Source organism: Tursiops truncatus, chromosome 7, assembly GCF_011762595.2.
Source record: "Tursiops truncatus isolate mTurTru1 chromosome 7, mTurTru1.mat.Y, whole genome shotgun sequence".
NCBI lineage: Eukaryota > Metazoa > Chordata > Mammalia > Artiodactyla > Delphinidae > Tursiops > Tursiops truncatus.
The window spans coordinates 84,407,878-84,429,059 of NC_047040.1; the positions used below are offsets into that span (position 1 = coordinate 84,407,878).

Below are 21,182 nucleotides of genomic sequence, written 5' to 3' on the forward strand. Positions count from 1 at the left end.
TAGAATCAAACTTTTCAATGACAAAAATGTCTAATTTTAAAAGGAAAGATTTTGAAAAATTGGCTATCATAAAAATTTTATTTTTGATCAAATGTATATTTTCTCTATGTACCAATACCTCAAAATATTAATTAATCAATTAATATTAATTAATTGAACTGAAAACATATGCTGGTATGAATGACGTTTAAAGCAATACTATATTTTTAATGTTTCAGTTATTTTAATTAGTGTTCTGTGTTAGAAATTTAGGGCACCAATTTGTGAGGATAATCTTCATTTGTAAGAGAGAACACTGAACGCAGATAATCATGGAGCTGGGAACAGCTATGATTGTTGGCATACTTTGAGAGTCCAGAGCTTTCCGATGAATATTGCACTTCTCTGTAACCTGGTAATATTTTCTCTGTGTCAAGAATCTCATCTTGGTGACTGGGCTTATGTAGCTCCTTCTTGAAGTAGGCATCAATGCAATGTTTGGGTATTTTCATTTCAATTTTGGTGGAGGGGGCAATGACAAATTTCTTTTGTGTTCAGCATAGAGAAACTAACCAGAGATTCAATTACAAGTAGGAAGCTGCTTCAGGAAAGCCACATTTTTGCTTCTGCGGTGACCAGTAGAGTTGATCTGTAAATGACACTATCTCTAAGTTTTCTCACATGGTAACAAAAGGGCTTTTTTCAGTGGCTCAACAGCTTTTCAGTCACCTCTTCAGTAGGATAATAACTAGATATATTGCCAAGTTTGAACACTTGGGTGCCACCATTCTTCTTACCAGCAACTGGCTTGTGACAGTAGCAAGAACCATCTCCTTTTGCCTCTCAATGTTGGATTTAACTGCCGAACTTTTCCTCTTGCACATGGCTTTCCTTGGATAGGGAATGCCTGCAGATCCCTCTGACTAAGACAGAATTTCAGCTGTAGTGGGTTTCCCTTTCTTGGGCATTTTTGCCCTGTGGTTTTCCTTCTTAACCTTGCCACTGGCATCACCCTTCCTTTGCTTTTTCCTCCTTAATGTCTGGGTTTCCAGCTTTATTTTACCACCATCTTGCATGACAGGAGAGCACAATACAATTTTTAAGAGTCTTTTTCATCTTACAATTCTAAATAATTAGAATTTTAAATAGTAATATCGATACAATGGTTTCCATCTAGTTTTATTTTTCTTAGTAAAAAATAGAAGTTAAAAATATTTCATTTGGTGAAATCTTGACTCTTAGATCCATTCACTTTATATTATGTTACTGCTATGCAGTCAATCTCACATTTCCCCATATGGCTATACCTATACATATGACAAAATCCAATGTAAGGAAAGGAAAGAGTGAAAAAAAGGGGGGGCGGTGGGAGAGTCTAAAAACTAGAACCAGAGATTTTTCATCACCTTTAGTTAATGCTAATGCATTTCTTACAATTCAAATCATTAAAATTCCTAACAGTGTTTTCTGGAACCAACAGTTGTGAGCGTACTGTCAGCACTGCAAGCAAACATTCAATGTGAGTTTCTATTTTAATAGAAATCTTGATATGCTCTGTATCATAAACATGCTACATAAAATAAATGGGATTTTCTAGAGTTCCTTTTTTCTCTCTATAATAAACAGGAGTACCAATGAATGATGGAGTTGAATACCCTGCTATTTATTTCTATGTTGCAGAAAACATAGAAAGGGCATCAAAAATAACTAGTGTTTATAGTACTTGGAAAGTTTGTGATGGAATTACAAATTGTAAAATTAGCTAATTGACAAAGTTGTTATAACACTGAGTTTGCATTTTATATTTTTTAAGTACAAACACAAAAATGAAACTACATATATGAGATAGTCATGAGAATGGTATTTATACCTGCTATTTAATATAACTGAATGTCTTTTTTCTCCACATGTGGTATTTTTAGTGCTCTTTACTAGTATATATTCATAAGGTTTCAGATACAGAACTATATAATAAGTATTTTAGCTAACTGAGAAATATTACACAGGTACTTTATTAATCATTTTAAGCAAACCGAGGATAAGACATTTGTCATTCATTGCTGTATTGATATGTATACTAAACCTTCACACACATATGTGAATAAATAACTGCTTTTCAAAGAATTAAAGTAAATATTAAAAAGTTCTTAACACCAAAAATATAAAAAATAAAGGTTGGTATTTATCTTATGATTCAGAAGATTCTACTAAATTTCAATTTTAGGCAAATACATGATATCATGGGAAAGGTATTTCAAAAAATTCTTGTTATCAACTCGTTTATATGGTATTTGCTTCTTTCTTGAGACTCTAGGATTCAAAAATTATTCCAGTTTTAATTTAGTTTAAGAGTCATGAGGGAAAGGGCAGTCATTTTTATCTTGGATTCCCAGTTCTGTAAACTTTACCTCTAATGCAATCCAAAAAATCCTCAAAGATGTCATCTGGTTCATTTATTGATAAGGCTTGTAAGGTACAGAGGCCTGTAACCCATAGACCCTGAAGAAAGACAACATGGCACAATGAAAAGAGCTGGGACCTTTAAGCATAGGTGCAAATCTTTGCCCTGACACTTATTAGGCATGTGAATTTGTGCAGGTTAGTCAACCATAAAGGTGCCAAATCAGCCTCATCCCTGACCCATTTTGTTCCGGATGGTTATACAGAATGATAGAATGTGTGCAAACATCTCCACTTAGTGCTAAGCTCATTGTTGTCAAGCCCAAGTCTTATTCATTTTTCCATAAGCCATATTTCTTACTCAAGGGATGTGTGGATATTATAGAAAAGATGAAGTGGAATTCACCAGTTGTAAAAGGAGATCACTGTAGAGAAATGACAATGAAGAAAAGTCAGTAGATAATACTTAGACTACTTCATGAAGAGCAAACAACTCAGAAGTATGGGCTAGTGGTGCTAGCTTTATAGTCTCCCTGGGCCAAATGAATCACACCCTCATGAGACAGATTTCTCCTGGGAAACATTTTTAGTGACACATCATGCTCCACCTTAAATTTATTCTGTTAAAAAAGAAATCTCATATCTAACACATCTAGTTTAAGGTTTGAGCTCTGCAGCATATATTTTAAACAGAGAAAGCCATTCTCCAAAGTCCTAACACAGTTTTCATCATTAAAAAGGCACATCTTCAGGGCTTCCCTGGTGGCGCAGTGGTTGAGAGTCCATCTGCCGATGGGTTCGTGCCCCGGTCCGGGAAGATCCCACGTGCCTCGGAGCGGCTAGGCCCGTTAGCCATGGCCGCTGAGCCTGCGCGTCCGGAGCCTGTGCTCCGCAACGGGAGAGGCCACAACAGTGAGAGGCCCGCGTACAGAAAAAAAAAAAAAAAAAAAAAAGGCACATCTTCAGTAAAATTACAATAACGGTAGCAATAGCCTTATCTGTTCTCTGCCAGGTAAACAGCAATAATATTCTAAAAGCAATCTCTTAAAAATAGTTCTAATCCTTGCTGACTTACATGACAAATATTTCTTTGAATGGAATTACAGTTTGGGGAATAGAGGCAGAATGAAGGAAAAAAATTCGCTCTAATATACTTATACAGACCTGAATCTCAGAAACAGTGGCTGACTGTGGCAAAAGTTTGACTCAAGAGTATTGCTATGTGCTTTCTTTTTTCCAAATGCTGCAAATAAGGCAAACGGCTTTCATACAGCAGAGCCAAAACTACAGAGTAAAATACAGCAGAGACCAAAAATTTATATTAAGTTCTTCATTCCATTCGTTGGGAAGTTGAAGCAGTAGTCAAAAAGACATTCTAGGATTTGTTCATCTCCTTATATGTGAGCTTAGTCTAGAAGTTAAGTCTAATCACAACTAAATTGGTGTAGACTTTCTATCTTGAAAATAATCTAGCAAGATGAAAGCAATAAAAATACACATTGGGTTTGCAGTTGGATTCTGCCCATGATAGAGTTATAAGACAGAGTTATATATTTAAGCCATTAATAACATGAGCTATCAATAAGAAAGTCACTGTATTGAACTCAAAGCATTATCATATTTGACAGAAATGTTTTCTTAAATCTTAGGTGCATTATTTTTCAGGTCATTTGGTCCCTTTTAGAAAACTACAACTTATCACCACTATGTTTAACAATCGAGTGAATTGTCACATTTCTAAATAATGTACATATTTTAGGCATCGTGCTGTCATTTTGATAAAGTCATTTTACTTGGGAAAAGCGTTACTATTTTTCATGCATCACAGTTTGCTTCCGAGGGTCATTTCAGTTTCTTTTAATTGTACTTAAATGTTTCTGCCCCTTTCCCCTTGGTGTTTGTTAGTTGCTTTTAATGTGATTTCAGAATTGTAAATGGCTCAACATATTGGTAAGTGAATTTTTGAGGGTTTTTTTTTTTTTCCCCCATCTAGATCAGTGAAGTAAACAGGGTGAAAGTAGAGAGTGGCATTTCTTCCTAACAGGTTTTCATTAAAGGAGGTAGTGAGTTAATGCAAATTTTTCCTGAGAGTATAGTTTATAGAATATGCATTTCATCAATACTATTAACTTATTTGTGCTTTAACTAATGTTTTCTTAAGATCCATGTAGGTTTTTCCAGCATGATGCTTTTACTACTATTATTTGCACTGCTATTAGGATCAGGGAAAGCTAGCTAAAGATTTCCATCACCATTTTATGGGTGGTAAACTCAAATGTTAACAGGGGCTAGGAAGGTATGTAAGGGGCAAAAATGGCTCACTGTCAAAGAATAAGAAATAATAGGGACTGAGAGAAGAAGTCTCATCCAAAGGGATCAGCTGTTACTCAGTCTTGACCTATAAGAGTCACCCATCAGGTCGACCAGAATATGTCTCTGGGCCAATTTCAGCCTGCAGGCTATCAATCTGTAACCGTTGTTTTAGAGATCAATTTGGTGAGGGTTAAGTAACATAAACCGAACTAGGCTGGTGTTTGTGGGGAGGTCGAAGCTTAGGGAGATGAACTCTCGCATCGATGGCTGGCTTCATGGGTGCACAATCTGGGTCGCTGGAGGAAGCCCCACATTTAGAGGGCCCACGCTTGGTTCAGTGGTCTGTTGTGTGGTCTTGAAATTCTTATTACTTTTGAACAAGGGGCACCCCAGATTCATTTAAAACAGGGTGCAGTAGATTACATGGTTGGTCCTGATCTTGTTCAAGGAAATATTTGAAGCACTTTTCTCCTGAATGAGTGACTATACCTCTCTGCAAACTTCATTAACTATTGGGGAGTGTTAGAAACGGAGGGATTACTATGCTATTGTCAATCTGCTCAGCTTATTTCTTTTGTGGATTTGAATATACTGGTTGCCTTCTCCCCATTACTCTCTGTATTCTGTATTACTTACCTGCAAAAAGAAGGCAAGTCGTCTGATTCATCACAGAAAGAGACTAAGGTAGAAAATCAGTAGTTCTAGCTTTAAAATTACTTGATTGGCTAAAAGATTTAAGGATTTCCCAAAGATAGACCATCAGCTTCCTTTCTTTCTTTGAATTAAATATAAAAAATTAAAAAGATTAAAAAAATATTTTAACCCCAATGATATTGACAAACATGGTTTTCACCCCTCTTAGTTGTTTCTTATTTGTATGTGGAATATATTATCACTTAAATTTGTCATTAGAATTGGCCATTACTAGTGATTTACACCTAATATCTGATTTTAGAGTCAGTCGTCTCTCTGAAACAGAGTCAAGTACAGCACAGACTTCTCTGGCGTTCACTAAAAAGCCATCTAACCTTTTTGTAGATCCCTAGACACCTGTAATCCACCAATTTCCAGCTCATAGAAAAAAAAGGTATGAGCATTTAACTTTGAATCTTGGGAGCAGAACTCTTAGCTGGATTAATTTATTTTTCTTACCCATCAATGTTTTAGATTTATATCCACTTTCCTGTTATATTTGATGCCAACCCACATTCCTCTGTTGTGGTGCAGGTATGACTTAGTACTGTCTCGTTCCGCTGAATCGAGCTTCATTTGTCTTGGGTTCTACAGCCTGGCTGCATACATGACAGCACACAGTGACAGTAATTTGCACTGATCTGCCCCCACTGCTAGTCCTGCTGCTACAAATAGCAATTGATTATTATGCTGTAGTGTTATTGACTGTCACTATGAACACAAGATTTATTTCATTTTTAAAGTAACTTGCTGAAGATTTGTTTAGTATAAAAGCAAGACAAGGAAATATTCATTTCTAAGAATTATTTGCAGTCACAAATGTAACTTTAAATCCTGGTCATGAAACATTTACTTTAAATCATAGTAAACAAAAACTTTATTGTGGTATTTATTTTAGTGTAATGTAAATAAATAATTTCCAAAAGCCATGAGAAAATCAGTATAAAACTGAAATATTTTTCCTATCCCCAATTTCAGAAGAGATACACACAGAAAATGACTAGATACCTTTTCATCTTTTGTTTTTTTCCTTATCGGTAAATGCTTTCTCTGTTCAAAAAAAAGTTGGAATCCTATTTCATACACATTTATTTCTTGACCTATCTGCTATTCTGAAGGTCTCAGTTCTTCCAGGACCCTATAGTATCTCACCCTTTTTACTCTTCTCTCCCCACAAACTGACCAGAAAAGGTTCTTGTGTTTACAACTACAATTATGCAGATTTGTGGAGTTAATATTTATTGAGTGCATTGGTGACCGATATATCTTAATTTGTAAATGTGTGCCTTCCTAAACTGCACATTAAACTTTCTCTATCCTTTGAAGCACATTATTAGGTAGCAAAACTGATTTCTTTTATTATGCTGTGGCATCATGAATCTTACGTCTTAACTACACCCGCAAGTATACTATTTCTGTCTGAAACTAAAAATTTGGGTTGTATGTAACACAAAGTTTAGAAAACAAAAATAGAAAGAGAACTACAGAAAACCTCAAAGACCTAACCGTCTAGTGCCTCTCTGCTCTCTGAAAGACACTCTGGGGCAAGTACAGTTCATGATTGAATGGGCCTGTGAGAACTTCAACATTCCTGAGTGGAATAACCAATGGATGGGTTCTTATAGTTTGTGATAATAGAAGAGTTTTAGAGATCCTGTCTTGCCATTTAATTTGAATTCCTTTGGTACTTTTTTCCCAAGTATTTTATTTTATTAAAAAATAAATAGAAATCCTTTTATCTGATCAGAGGTAACTGGAAAGAAATGCTTAAATTCAATATCTTTTTGAAAGGTAATCTATTCCCAGGTCTGAACTATACTGTTACTGGGGTGGCTTAGCTATTTGTGGTTAGAAAGTGATTTCACCTTCTATTTTGAGATTCCCCAGCATCCATAAATCTGCCAAATGCAATTTTAAAAGCATATTTGTGCTAAAATTGCTGTTATTGCTAGATAATTTAACTTTTCTCTATACTAACAAAGGAAGAAAAGTACGTACAGGAATTACAGAACAGAAACAGGGATAGTCAGTCCTATGCTTTGTTTCAGATTTGGTTTAGATTTTAACATTTTTCCACATTTGACAGTACTCAAAACCTGTTTATGGGACTTCCCTGGTGGTGCAGTGGTTAAGCATCCACCTGCCAATGCGGGGGACACGGGTTCGAGCCCTGGTCCAGGAAGATCCCACATGCTGCGGAGCAACTAAGCCTGTGCGCCACAACTACTGAGGCTGTGCTCTGGAGCCCGCGAGCCACAACTACTGAAGCCCGTGCGCCTAGAGCCCATGCTCCACAACAAGAGGAACCACGGCAATGAGAAGCCCACGCACTGCAACAAAGAGTAGCCCCTGCTAGCCTCAACTAGAGAAAGCCTGCGCACAGCAACGAAGACCCAACACAGCCAAAAATAAAATAAATAAATAATTAAACAAACAACAAAAAGAAAGAAATATCTTCTAAAACAAACCCAAAAACCTGCTTAGAAGTATGTAGATGTAAACCATAAATGGGTAGTACGAATTGTGTATTTTGGGTAAACTAAGGCTGTCAGATATTAGTAAAGGGAATTTCCACCAATATTTTAATAATTAGAACTCTCATTGGTTGAAGGAAAGTGGACAGCTTTTCCAAGGCAGCCACTGAGGCAACGGAAGTCTAGAATAGTTATCTTTCAAAAGTTATATATATATATATATATATATATATATGTATATGTGTGTGTGTGTGTGTATATATATATATATATATACACATATATATATATATTTACATGTGAAAAGCAAATGACAGTTACTATTCATTTCACAGCCATGACATAATTCAAATTAATGCTAAACAGCTATGTATTTATCAATTAGCATTATTTTCCCATCCCTCTCTGACTCCCTGTATTGTTGTAATTCCATCAAATAGTCATTTGCTTTTTTATGGTAATAATCCCTTCACATTCTTTCCTTTCATCTGTACCCTTGTGTGCTATTTGTGTTCTGCTAAATCCCTCTTATAGAAGCCTATGTGTTCCAAGAGCTTGATGAATAATTGGAAATGTTTTATCCCTGAGCTTCAAAAAAGTGCTAGAAATAATTATAAGCAAACATCTTCTGTAGTGTCCTGTATCAATCCGATCCCTGCTTTATGCTGTTTGTACTTTAGATAGAGAAGGAAACAGCGAGATCTTGGTTACCAGCTCTTGCAGCATAAAGGGGACAGATGTTTCAGTTTCCATCTTTTTTTCTTCTGTCTTCTCTGTTCTTTCTGGCAGCTTGGGCTGTTCACTACAATACGTTCCACAGTTAGTCAAGCCTGTAATCTCACAAGGTACAATTAATTATTGATCAATCAAAATGAAATTCATAATCCTTTTGGCAACTTGTGCTGTACTTGAACTTCTCTCATGCCCATAAAATAGCTTAATGGTCTACAGTATAATGAATATGAAGGATATGAACTAATGTTCAAAGAAGCAGGCAAATCCTACCTTTCTTGCTTGTGCCAATTCAGGATTATTCTTCACCACGTACTACATACTGCTAAGTTTTCTTCAACAAATCAGCTAAAGATTCAAGCCTTCCCCCATCCCCATCCTGACCTCAGATGGAGAGCTTTCATATCGTCTCCAAGAATTTGATTCCATTTAAGATATTTACTTAATGTTTGAATGTATATTTTCTATTCTTCAGTTTTTTCTACATAAACCAATTTAGTCAGATAATAAGGTAGCTCTCATGAGCCATACAGTTGTTTTCAGTACCACAATGTACTGTTTCCTCTGAACAGGCAGTTTACCTACATTAAAAATGAGGTACTTCATGTGTCAAAGAATAATGACTCCCCTCCTTCTCTTAGTGAAAATACAGATTAAAGGGGAAAAAAATCGCCAAACCCTGGTAGCTTACATATGATGTATATGCAGAAGGATATTACAGCTGATTTCTAGCCACCTATTCATTCAAAACTTATTGAGAGCCTCCTATGTGCAAAAGGTCTTGCTCTGAGGGATACATAGAGAGTAAGATGGAGACTGGCCTATGAGAGTCTGGGAACTAAGCATTGTCATAGTACCTAATGACAAAGTCTTCAGTGGAAGGATTTTGGCTCTAGGGAGTAGAGGAGCTGAGGAGAAAAATATAAATTTTTAGTACATGGGTAACCAAGCTCATACATTTGCTATCAGAATGGTATCTTCCTCTAAGAAACACATTCATGCTACAACCCAGACAACCTCCAGTCCATCTGGGCATTGTGTGCTTAGTGCCCCACCAACCACTGTGTTTGCAGTACTGGCTTGCTACCTACCAAGATGAGCTTCCTTTCTACAGGCTTTGTATGATGTGAGGCTGGGTCGGTGAATGAAGATGACTGCTGTACCCACAGCTGATAGGTTCCTTTAACTTCCCAACTTTGTTTCCATCTGGGTAGCTCAGTTCTAGGGCTATCTCTTGTTTCCCATGAGATTTCAGTGTGCAGTTTTGCCTTGTTACAAACACTATTAAGCAAACAGAAACCCAAAAGATTTAAGAGAACCTGAGTAACATTCTAATCCTCATAGACAAGAGAGGCCAGTCCAGATATTCACTAAAGTAACCACACTTCTAGGTGAAAGTGTGTAGAGCCATAGAAAGATGTAAAGACATAATGCTTCAAATAGAAAGACCATTTGTGATTGGGGGAATCAGGGAAGGTTTTCATATTTCATGGCCAGTTGAGCTGGACCTCATAGGACAGGTCGTTTTCATCCAATGCAGATTGACTGGGGATAAGCAGTTGGTAAGCAAGATGGAAGGAACCCTTGAACAAAGGTCAGTGACAGGAAACATGGCCATGTTATTTAGTGTTTATTTGCTTTGATTGTATGTCTACCAGGCAACACCAACCTGTTCTTAAGGTTGTTGATGCACTTGATAAGTACACAAATTAAGTGAGTTTGAGACCGAACATTTCCAAGTGGTAAAACAGTTCACTTTCAGAGTGTTTCTCAGTTATTTTCTACAAGGTACCATATCCTCTCCACTCAGAACTGGATCCTTCATGTCCTGTTCCTGCCTCTGCTTCCCATGGACCTATGAGGGTGTTGCTGCCCCAGAGACACCCACTGAGATGTTGAGGGGGAATGCACAGCCTCTCTCTTCACCACACAACCTAAATGAAGAGCAGGCTCTCCCCTGGAATCGTCACAGAACAACAGAAGTTAATTTGCCAGTCTTCCCAACTTTTCTCCTGGTTTGAAGATAACGATAGGGAAGAACAGCAGGATAACACTGCTTCCTTTGTGGTTGCCCTCACAGCTGTACCTTACATTCATCCTTGGGGATCTTTACATGGCATGAGTTTGCCTGGATCCCAGTCTTTCTCAAGGTCACAGAATAGCCCAGCACCTCAACCAGGAGACTTCTAGTGTATCTTAACCTTGGCATCTGGATGAGCTTCCAGAGACCCGATTGCCTCTCCAACAGTCTAGGACAAAACTTCAGTTTGATCTCAGCCTAGGATGCCTGAAATGCTCCTAGAGATACTCTTTGTCTGCTGACAGAGGCATTTGCTCCCAGCGAGAAAATCAGGTTACAATGTCAATGTCCAACCTGAAACAGATTTACTATGAGCTAAGGAAACCTAAGATTTTAAGGCATCTTTCAAGACTTCCTACGTGATTTTATGCTTGTGGTTTTGTATCTTTTTTTCTTAAAGAATCCCCCCTCACAAATGGTATGAGTTTCAGGCACCACAAAACCTAGATCTGACTCTCCTTCCAATACTAGAGTTTTAGAGTTTTTCATCTGAAGTTACATCACCCATGAGACCTTCCCAGTCCCAGGCTAGAGCAAGCGCCCAACTCTCACCCAACCCTTTTCCATGTCCCACCTCCATCCTGTGGTGAGACTCTTTTCTCATATCCTTTCTCCTGTAGAGTTGACCCTCCATATCTGTGGATGCAGAACCTGCAGACATGGAGGTCCAACTGTACTACATCCTTTTATATAAAGGACTTGAGCATCCATGAATTTTGGTCACCATGGAGGATCCCGGAACCAATCCCCTGCAGATACCAGGGACGACTGTACTGTTTTCAGTTTGTTATTACCTACAGGATGTGATCAACAAGAACATAGACACAGACACACCATACACACATCTCCAGGATCTCGTTGATGTATAGCAAACTGTTTAAATGCACAGAGAAAATATTCTTTGGAAATAAATATTTATTGTTTTGGCAAGGTTGGTGAAAAGGGAAGTAACCTGATCAGAACAAAGTTTTAGCAAAATTAACCACAGCATACGTCATGTCAGGAGGGCAGATCAAGAACACATGCCCCAATTTTTTTTTTTCAGCCCAGATCCCTCTGGGCCCTTAAGAACAAATTTCCATGACTAAGGGGGTCACTGAAACTCTTTACATGATACAGCAGCAGCATCTTCACTGATGACTTCAGCCCTAGGCTGTAGAAGGATGAGTGCTCTGAATCCGAATTCAGATTCTGGAAAATAAAAGCTGAACTTGGGGAACTTCTTCGCTCTCATGAATTGCAGTGGACATCTTTCCCCCAAGATTCCACACCCTGATGAACTGAAAAGCAGAACACACACTCTTTTCCTAATGTGTACTACTTAGATTTTCAATGGACTCATCAAAGCTCCTAGGGCTGTTCTGAAAGTGTCTGGGTCTCTCTGTTCTCAAATCCCTAGTGAAACTGGCCTCCAAGAGGTATTTGAAGTCTGCATACCATGGAGATCTGCCTTCAGTTAGAAGTACCCGGTGTTGTGGAAAGACCTTGAGCTCTAGACTTGACACATCTGCCTTTGACTGAGGGTGACTAAACTCTTGGCCTCTGTCTCCTCATCTCCAACCCTCCTCACAGCATTGTTAGGGAGATTAACTGACATGCTATACCTAAAACACTTGATACTCAGTAAATACTCACTAAATGGTGGCTACTTCTATTAAGTTCTAAAACAATTTGGGAAACGTCATGACTGAGAATCTTTGCTTTAGTTCAACTGAGTTATAATTTTCTTGCTTGGGGTTCCCTGATTATAAATGTGAAAAAGTTTAAATGAGTATGTATGTGAAAATTACTGTGTTACAAACTGATTTTTACCTGATATCATATCATATCATTTCTCTCTAAATGTAGAAAAAGTCTCTACTCTATATAATATATTGACCAGGATCTGGAAAAAGCTCTTTAGGAATAATTAATTTTAAAATCTGTATTAAATATATTTGTGCACATGCTTATAAAAATCACAATTCAAAACATTAAATATGTATATAAATATATACTTTCTCTCTCTTCAGAGGCAACCACACAACTTTAACCATGTCATAACAGTGAGGGAGTCATCACAGAAGATAGCAAAATGTACAGAACTACGTTTTCAGCATCTTAATATTTCCTGACATTGAGAACATTATACAGAAATGTAAGTAGAAATGACAGTCCGATACTTGTAACTTTAGAAATGAGATACAGAAAATACAATTATTATGAGAGAACAGGATGGTATTTTGGGGAGGAATTGCATTTCCCTCCAACTCGTCCCACATAAAATTTGTCATTTCACAATGAAAACTTGTTGCTCTAATACAGGGGTCTACAGACTTTTTCTGCAAAGGACCAGGTAGCAAATGTTTAGGTTTTGCTGGCCAGATGGTCTCTGCGACACAACAAAGCTGCCAGATTTGGCTCAGGGTCTTTAGTTTGCCAAGCACTTTTCTAAAGTAACATATGACAAAAGGAAGAACACAAAGCAAGGATAAAAGAACCTGAAGGAGGAGATGATAAAGTTACAGACAGAGAGGTATTGCAAAAAAAGAGGACAGTGGTAGTACAGAATGGAGTTCATGCTCTTTATCCATTCTTTCCTATCACTCTATGGCAGAAGACTTCCATCTCAGGGTATAACGCTGGGTATATTGATGCCAGGTAACTTGCTTTATTAGGAATTTACATTTTACGGGATAGAATATATTATTTCCAAACCCCAGGGTTTTGATACTTAAAATAGTCTGAAGTTATTCAAATTGCCTCATCTACTCCTAGGAGTTTCAGTTCAACCCTGACTACCAAGATCCCAGCAACTGACCTCTGAGAAAATTCCATGTTTCAGAGGAGAGATAAATAAGCATTTTATCCCAGCCCCTTTCCCAGTCAGCATAATGACACCACCACAAACTCCATGAATCTAGCATAAAGAGACACATTTGCTGCTTAATGCTACTTAGTTTGTGTTATTTAAATCTGGAGCCTGAGCTTTGTGAACTCATGATGGAACAACTTTGGCAAATAGAAAAGTAAACTTTGCTTCAGTGGAAGATTAGTCCGGAGGCCCAGTGGACATTTCACAGCAGTAAAATCCATGCAAAACGAATTTGGGCAAGAATAGTCTGTCTAAGATATCAATTTGCCCAAAAAATATATTTATAAACTATTATTACATCTAGGGGAAAAAAGCACTAGATTGAAAGTATAAAATTTCATTGATAAAAATGATCCATTCTCAAATGTCAACCAACATTAACAGGGAGAATTTGACACTTTTAAATAAAAAATGATGCGTAAATTACACAAGGAATCTATGGAGACACCTTCAGTTCTTATTTTCTCCTCTATCCTGCTCTAAAACATGCAATAAATCTTTTTCAATTGGAGAGGTTTAATCTGTGTATATAAGGAGACTTAAGAGGCACTGCCTTTTCTTCCTGGGCGCCTGTGTGCAGGGCTTTTTTCAGATATTGATTTTGAAAGTGATACCATACCAGAAGGTACATTGATATGGTGTCGGGTAAAAGAAAACGGCCAAGAATACTTGCAGTCTAATCAAACCTCTGTCCAAGCCCCACACTCTGATGAAATCCAATCAATAAAGACGATTAAATGACACATACAGAGTGACCAATATTAAATACACTCCATTTCCTGTACAAGAGATTGATGACACAAAGTGGACAAGATAAAACTTGACTCTGCAGGTTTATTTACAGGGTCTGTGCTGTATATAAATGTGAGTATGAAATTTTGACTCAGTCACTATTTGCCTTACAAATTAAGGTGCCAACTGGGCATCTACAAACCACCTGTGTTGGATAGACTATGAAGGGCAGCAAATCATAGAGGGTATGATTCGACAATAATCATTTGGAGGAGACTAGTATTTATTTTAACATCTGGTATTTGGTTTTATGATGGAAGAGACACAGGAGACAAGGAAATAATAAGACTAACAATGACCCAAATCCATTGCTAATTGTGACTATGATCTTGGAAAACCTATCTATGTCCGTTTCACTGTAGTCTTCTTCTTCTGTAAAGTGGGAGTCTTGAACTAACTAACCTAAAGTGTCTCTCTTGATCTAAATGTCTAAGAATTGGTGGTTGCACCATGCCTGACTGCTAGGTATTTATAAATTGTGAATAATATCACCTAATCAAAATTGCTCATTTATTGCTCATTGTTAAGAAAGGGTATGTTTTCAAGGGTCACAAATTTTTTGCTCCTTATTTTAAGAGGGATGACACACTAAGAAAATAAGAAAAAATATTTGGAGACAAGGCTTAGTTCACTGGATTCAGTAGTATTTTTGAACTTTCTGCCAAGGGAACCCTTTAGTGGCTTGGCATGGTGGAGATTACAGGAGAAGCTGGCTAGTTCCAACTACCAAGTACTTCTCCTTAGACTCAGGCAGTGGGCCTCAGCATTTTTTCTCATCAGATTATATCGCTTTTGAAAAACAAAATCATTGTGCTCTCAATTTAATCAAGCTCTGAAAAGTAAATTAAATATACACACGTCATCATTTTAAAATATTTTACAAAACACATATATGGCTTACCATGTGCCAGATACTATTTGAAATGCTTTATAAATATTAATGTATTTCTCGCTCATAACAACCCATGGGGTAGGTACTTTTACATTACCCCCATTTGTTTGTTTGTTTTTTTGGCCGCATCACGAAGCTTGTAAAATCTTAGTTCCCCCACCAGGGATTAAACCCCACCAGACATTGAACCTGGGCCCTCGGCAGTGAAAGCTCAGAGTCCTAACTACTGGACCGCCAGGGAATTCCTAACATTATCCCCATTTTGTAGATGCAGAAATTAAGACAGGGAGAAGTCAGTAGCCCATGTAAAGGCATCCAGGTGAATGGACGTACAGAACCAGGATTTGAACTGAGGCATCTGACTCTAGAGAACTTATCCGTAGCCATTAGGCTCAGCTGTTCCTGCTGTGCTTAGGAAGAAGTTTTATAAAGAAGGTAAACATTTTTAAAGATGTTTACAAGAAGTAAAATAAAAAGCCTTTTATGCTATTGAAAGGTATGGTAGGAAGGCAGTAAACCTATAGAAAGTATTTCCCTTGAAGAAGGTCAGACTAAATTCACTCTAGAGAAAGGACAGGAACAGATATGGCCACAAATTCAATTCACGCAAATCCCCAGACAGCTGACAGGCACTTATGAGTTTTGACTACTTTTACCACTACTGACATTTTTGACACATAAGCGAGTATTAGGAAGTATTTCACCAGAATTCAAAATATCAGGCAAAACTTCTGGACAGTGACTTCTTTAAGAAAAATCTTATTCACTGATCATTCTCAGAGTAATATATATTTTTATGTTTTTAAGAGCAAGAACAAGAATGAAAAATATCTGCTTGCTTAACTTAGTAACCTGATTCTATCAATAGTTAATTCCTGCCCTTTGCCTAAGAGGCATCATGGCCACCAGCCTCACCTATGTCATAGTTACTTTTTTGTCTGCCCTTTTTTTTGGTCTCTTTTCCCCCTGGAAGGTAATCTCACTGATTTCCTTTGTCTAGTTATGCAAAATAGCAAATGTCAAAGCTTGGAAACTGGTAATTTGGCAATTTTAGACAATCACCTCATAACCACGTTTTAGTACACCTTTGAAGCAGGAGAAGTTCAAAGGCTTTGAAAAGACAACTTTTGCTTTGCCTGTTACTATGAGTCATTTGAAGTAATTGGTCTTGTCTGATGTATGTTTTGAACTGAGGAAGTAGAGCTTTATTACCACAATCAGATACAGGTTTTTAGCCGAGGAAGTGGAGTTTTCCTCACAGATGTAGATGCATGCTTGATAAGGCAGAAAACAGACAGATGTGCCTCTATGCACAAGGGAAGAGGTGTGGAGAAGGAACCAAATAAAACAGTTGAGAAAATTCCATGAAGCTACGGTAAAGTGCTTTTGGAAGCCGTCCCAGTTAGGAAATTTCTCACAAGCAAGCAACTCATAATTTAGACGCAGACTTTAGACTTTAATTTTGATACCTACCCAAACCTACCTATTATCCTCATTATGTTAAAAGTGGGTCAGTGATTTGCACATAAGTAAACTGGGTAAAGGAAAATCATCTTCTTAAAAGAATATTAACTAATCTTTTTACTTCTCTTTTACAAATATGGCTCCTAAAGTCAGCTTTGCTTCATTAGGTTTTTTTACAGTGAAGACTGATGTTTCAGAAGCTATCTCATGAAAAATAAATGGCAAAATGTTCAGCTCCAGAGAATATACCCATTTATGTTAATTTCTTTTGGCACCTTCCTTCAATAACATTTGTTAATGGTTTTCCATGTGTGTATATGTGTGTAAATAAAGGAAGAAGACCAAAAAAAAAAAAAAAAAAACTGAAGCAAATATACATACACACAAACATTTCAAACAGAAAGAAAAGAAAGTTTAGTTATCTTTTTAAATATTTCTCATAAAACATTAGGTCAACAAATATTTATTGAATGCTTACAGTGGGTCAGACACTGGGCCAGAAAATAGAATACATAGATTATCACAATCCCTTTCTCAAGGAGTTTAAAATCTAGCAGGCAAAAGGACAAAATGGCATGTATAATAATAAGCAAAAGTCATCAAAGGGAAGCATGCACAGGAGAGAGCAGACTATGGCTTCCTGAAAAAAGTTAGTTAACTATTTGGATCTTAGTGAAGTCAGTGCCACGGCATGGACTTTCCAGGAAAAGGAAATAGTCTATGCTAAGGTACAGAAACATGAAAGGGTATAATCTATTTCCAAACCACCCACACTTAGTGTAGCTGGAATTTGGGAGAGAATCAATGAGAGGATGGGGACTTCCCTGGTGGTGCAGTGGTTAAGAATCCGCCTGCCAATGCAGGGGACACGGGTTCGAGCCCTGGTCTGGGAAGATCCCACATGCCGCGGAGCCCATGCGCAACAACTACTGAGCCTGCGAGCCACAACTACTGAGCCTGCATACCACAACTACTGCAGCCCACGCACCTAGAGCCCAAGCTCTGCAACAAGAGAAGCCACCACAAGGAGAAGCCCGTGCACTGCAAGGAAGAGTAGCCTCCACTCACCACAACTAGAGAAAGCCTGTGCAGCAACGAAGACCCAATGCAACCAAAAATAAATAAATAAATAATTTTTTTTTAAAAAAAGAGAGGATGAAGAGTGAAAGGGGAGGGAAAATTGGTAAGAAAGGAGGTGGACACAACTGGAATCACAGAGGTGAATAAGGTGACATCTTAGGACAAGTGAGAGACAGCAGAATTTGAGCAAGATGAATAGGAATGGTCACAGAATTGATGAGACACACTAGAGTGATTTTTCAAACATTCAGTGAAAGAATAGAAAGTGAAATGTATGGAAGAGAAGAAGAAGAGGAAAGAGTCCTAGAAGATGCCCCCCCCTTTCAAAAACATTTGTCATTTTGTTTATGTACATTCATTAAGTCCTTATTTGCTTAAGATCTGCCCACCTCTCCCCAGATTGACAGCTCTTCAATTTATCTCCTGGTTCATCAAACTCTCTGGCAACTCAGTATTAGTTGAGCAACTGATTAAAAATATAAAAGATAAAATTCTAAATTTATTGAGATAGTGCAAATTATTTTGAGCTACTTCTTTGACACTGAGTTCTGACATTTCACTTATAAAAAATAAATATTTGGCAGAAAGTCAACAGTTTAACAATGCTATTTGTCACTCACACCTTAATAGGAATAAGGAGTATCAGAATTGGTCTTAAGATGGAGAAAGAGGAGAATTGAAGAGAGCTATCAAAAAAGAAGAGCAGAGATTGCCTTATAAAGGAGGTGGATACAAAAGAGATAAGGGAAAATTTTGTGAAGGGCCAGTTAGAGCTGAAGGAGGACAGTAAGGAACTATGAAAGGGCATAGTATTCAGGGAGTCACAAAAGTCAATGCTACTGACATAGGTGCTTCCTCTTCCTGTTAATGGTCTTCTTATTTATTAACCAACTTTGGTAACATTTGTTTTAAATTAAGACAACATTTATATACAATGAAATGTGCACATTTAAGTATATAATTCAATGATTTTTAACTAATATATACAACCCTGTACCCAATGCAGAGAACATTTCCGTCATACCAAAAATTTCCTTTATGCTGCCCTACAATCATTCTCAGGACTCATAGGCAGCTACTGCTCTGATTTCAATCAATATATACAACTTTTACCTTGTATTTGAAGTGTTTACAAATTGTATCATATGGCATGTACTCTATTGTGTCTGGATTCTTTTATTCAACCAAATGTTTTGCTGTTTTTGTTGTTGCTTAATTCTTTAGTGTTATTCATTATACAGTGCCATATTCTATTATAAATGCTGAGTAGAATTCCATCATATGAATATATCAGAATATATCCTTTTTTCTCTTAAGGATATTTGGGTTTTAGCAGTTTGGGGCTACTATGAATTGCTATAAACATTTTGGCACACTGCTGTTTGTGAACATATGCTTCATTTCTCTTGTAAATACTTAAGAGTGGAATTTCTGGGCCATGGGTTGATGGAGTATGTTTAACTTTGTAAGAAACAGCCAAACAGTTTTCCAAAGGGGTGTACTGCTTTGTACCCCCACCAGTAACATATGAAAGTTCTAGTTCCTCCAAATCATCACATTTAGTGTTATCAGTCTTTAATTTAGTTCTTTAAATAAGCATGAAGTGGTTTTTATTTAACCCAAGTGGAGAACGGTTCAGTGGGCTTTTGGCTTGCCATATCTTTTGATAAGTGGCTGTTCAATTATCTAGCCTGTTTATATTGGCTAGTTAACATTTTATTAATGATTTGTAGAAATTATTTATGTATTCTGGATGCAAATCCTCTGTCAGATATACGGATTATGAATATTTTCTCTAGCCTATGACTTGCATTTTTATTTTCGTAATGGTATCTTTTGATGGACACTTTAAAAAAATCACTTTGGTGAAATTCATTTTAAAATTTAATCTTCTTTATGTCTATTGCTTTTTTTTCCTTGCCAAGAAATATTCACATAACTCAAGGTCATAAAGGTATTCTCACATTTTTTTTTAAGATTATTGCTTTAGATTTTACTTTCAGGTATATGATCCATTTCTAATGTTTGTGCATATTGCGAAGTAGACATGGTAAATTTCATTCCATGTGTTTATACAGATGCTATAGACCATTTGTTGAAAAAGAATTTCCTTTATGAAATAAGATTAGTGATTGCCTGATGGTGGGAGTAGGAGCAGGGATTGACAGCAGAATTTTGGGGATGATAGAAATATGCTAAAATGATGGTGGTGATGGTTGCCCAACCATAAAAAAAAAAGAAAGAATATTCTCTCTCCATTGAATTGCCTTCACACCTTTGTCTAAAATCAATTGACATTTATGTGTAGATTTATTTCTAGACTGTCTAGTCTGTTCAGCTGGGTTGTGACTCTATTCTTATGCAAATTCCACCCAATCTTGATTAGGTTGGCTTTAAAATAATTCTTAAAATCAGATAATATGAAATTTGCAATTTTGTTCTTCAAGATTGTTTCTTCACAATTTTCAAGATTGTTTCAACTAATCTAGATACATCATTTGTATGTCCATACAAGTTTTAGAATCATCTTATTAATTTCTACAAAATAGCCCACTGTGATTTTAATTTGGATTGAAGTGAATCTACAAATTATTGGAGGAAAAGTGACATCTTAACAACAATGAGTTTTCCAATCCAGTAACACAATATATCTCTCAATATTTTATATCCTTTTAAATTTATCTCAGCAACATTTTGGAGATTTTGAGGTACAGGTTTTACTTGTCTTTGGTTAATTTTATTCCAAAGTTTTAAATAATTATTAATACAAATTATATTTTATTTTTTAATTAATAAAATCGGTTTTAGTGAATTGTATTCTTGAACTTGCTAAAATCACTTATTATTTTTAGTAAAATTTTGTAGACTCCTTAGGACTTACTACAATACAATCACATAATCTGCAAAGAAACAGTTTTATTCTTTTCTTCCAGTCATCACACTTTCTATTATTTTCTTGCCTTATGACACTTGTTCTGACCTCTAATAAAACATTGATAGAAGTAGTTAAAGTAAGATTGTTTTATTGTTCCTAATCTTAGTAGAAAATATTCAATATTTTACCAATAAAAATGATGTTGATTTTTATGTGTATGCTCTTTATCAGATTGAAGATGTTTCTTTCTATTCCTAGTTTCCTATGTTTTTATTTTTCCTTCATGAATGAGTATGGAATTAGATCAAAGCCTATTTCTGCATCTGTTGAAAGGGCCATATGTTTTTATTTTTGTTTTTTCTGTTAGTATGGTGAAATGATTTGATTGATTTTTGGCTATTGAACCAACCTTGCATTTCTGTGATAAAGTCCAGTTGCTCCTGATGGATATATAGATATAGATATATAGTAGTATTATTCACAATAACCAAAAGATGGAAACAACCTGTGTTTTCATGGACAGATGTGATACAGATGTGACACATAAAAAATAT

The 21,182-nt window shown here is 36.6% G+C and overlaps 1 pseudogene; it reads right to left on the minus strand.

Moving 5' to 3' along the window:
- Positions 1-248: 248 nt before the first annotated feature.
- Positions 249-21,182, minus strand: part of LOC101326401 (large ribosomal subunit protein eL6-like) — a 31,910-nt pseudogene continuing 10,976 nt past the window's right edge.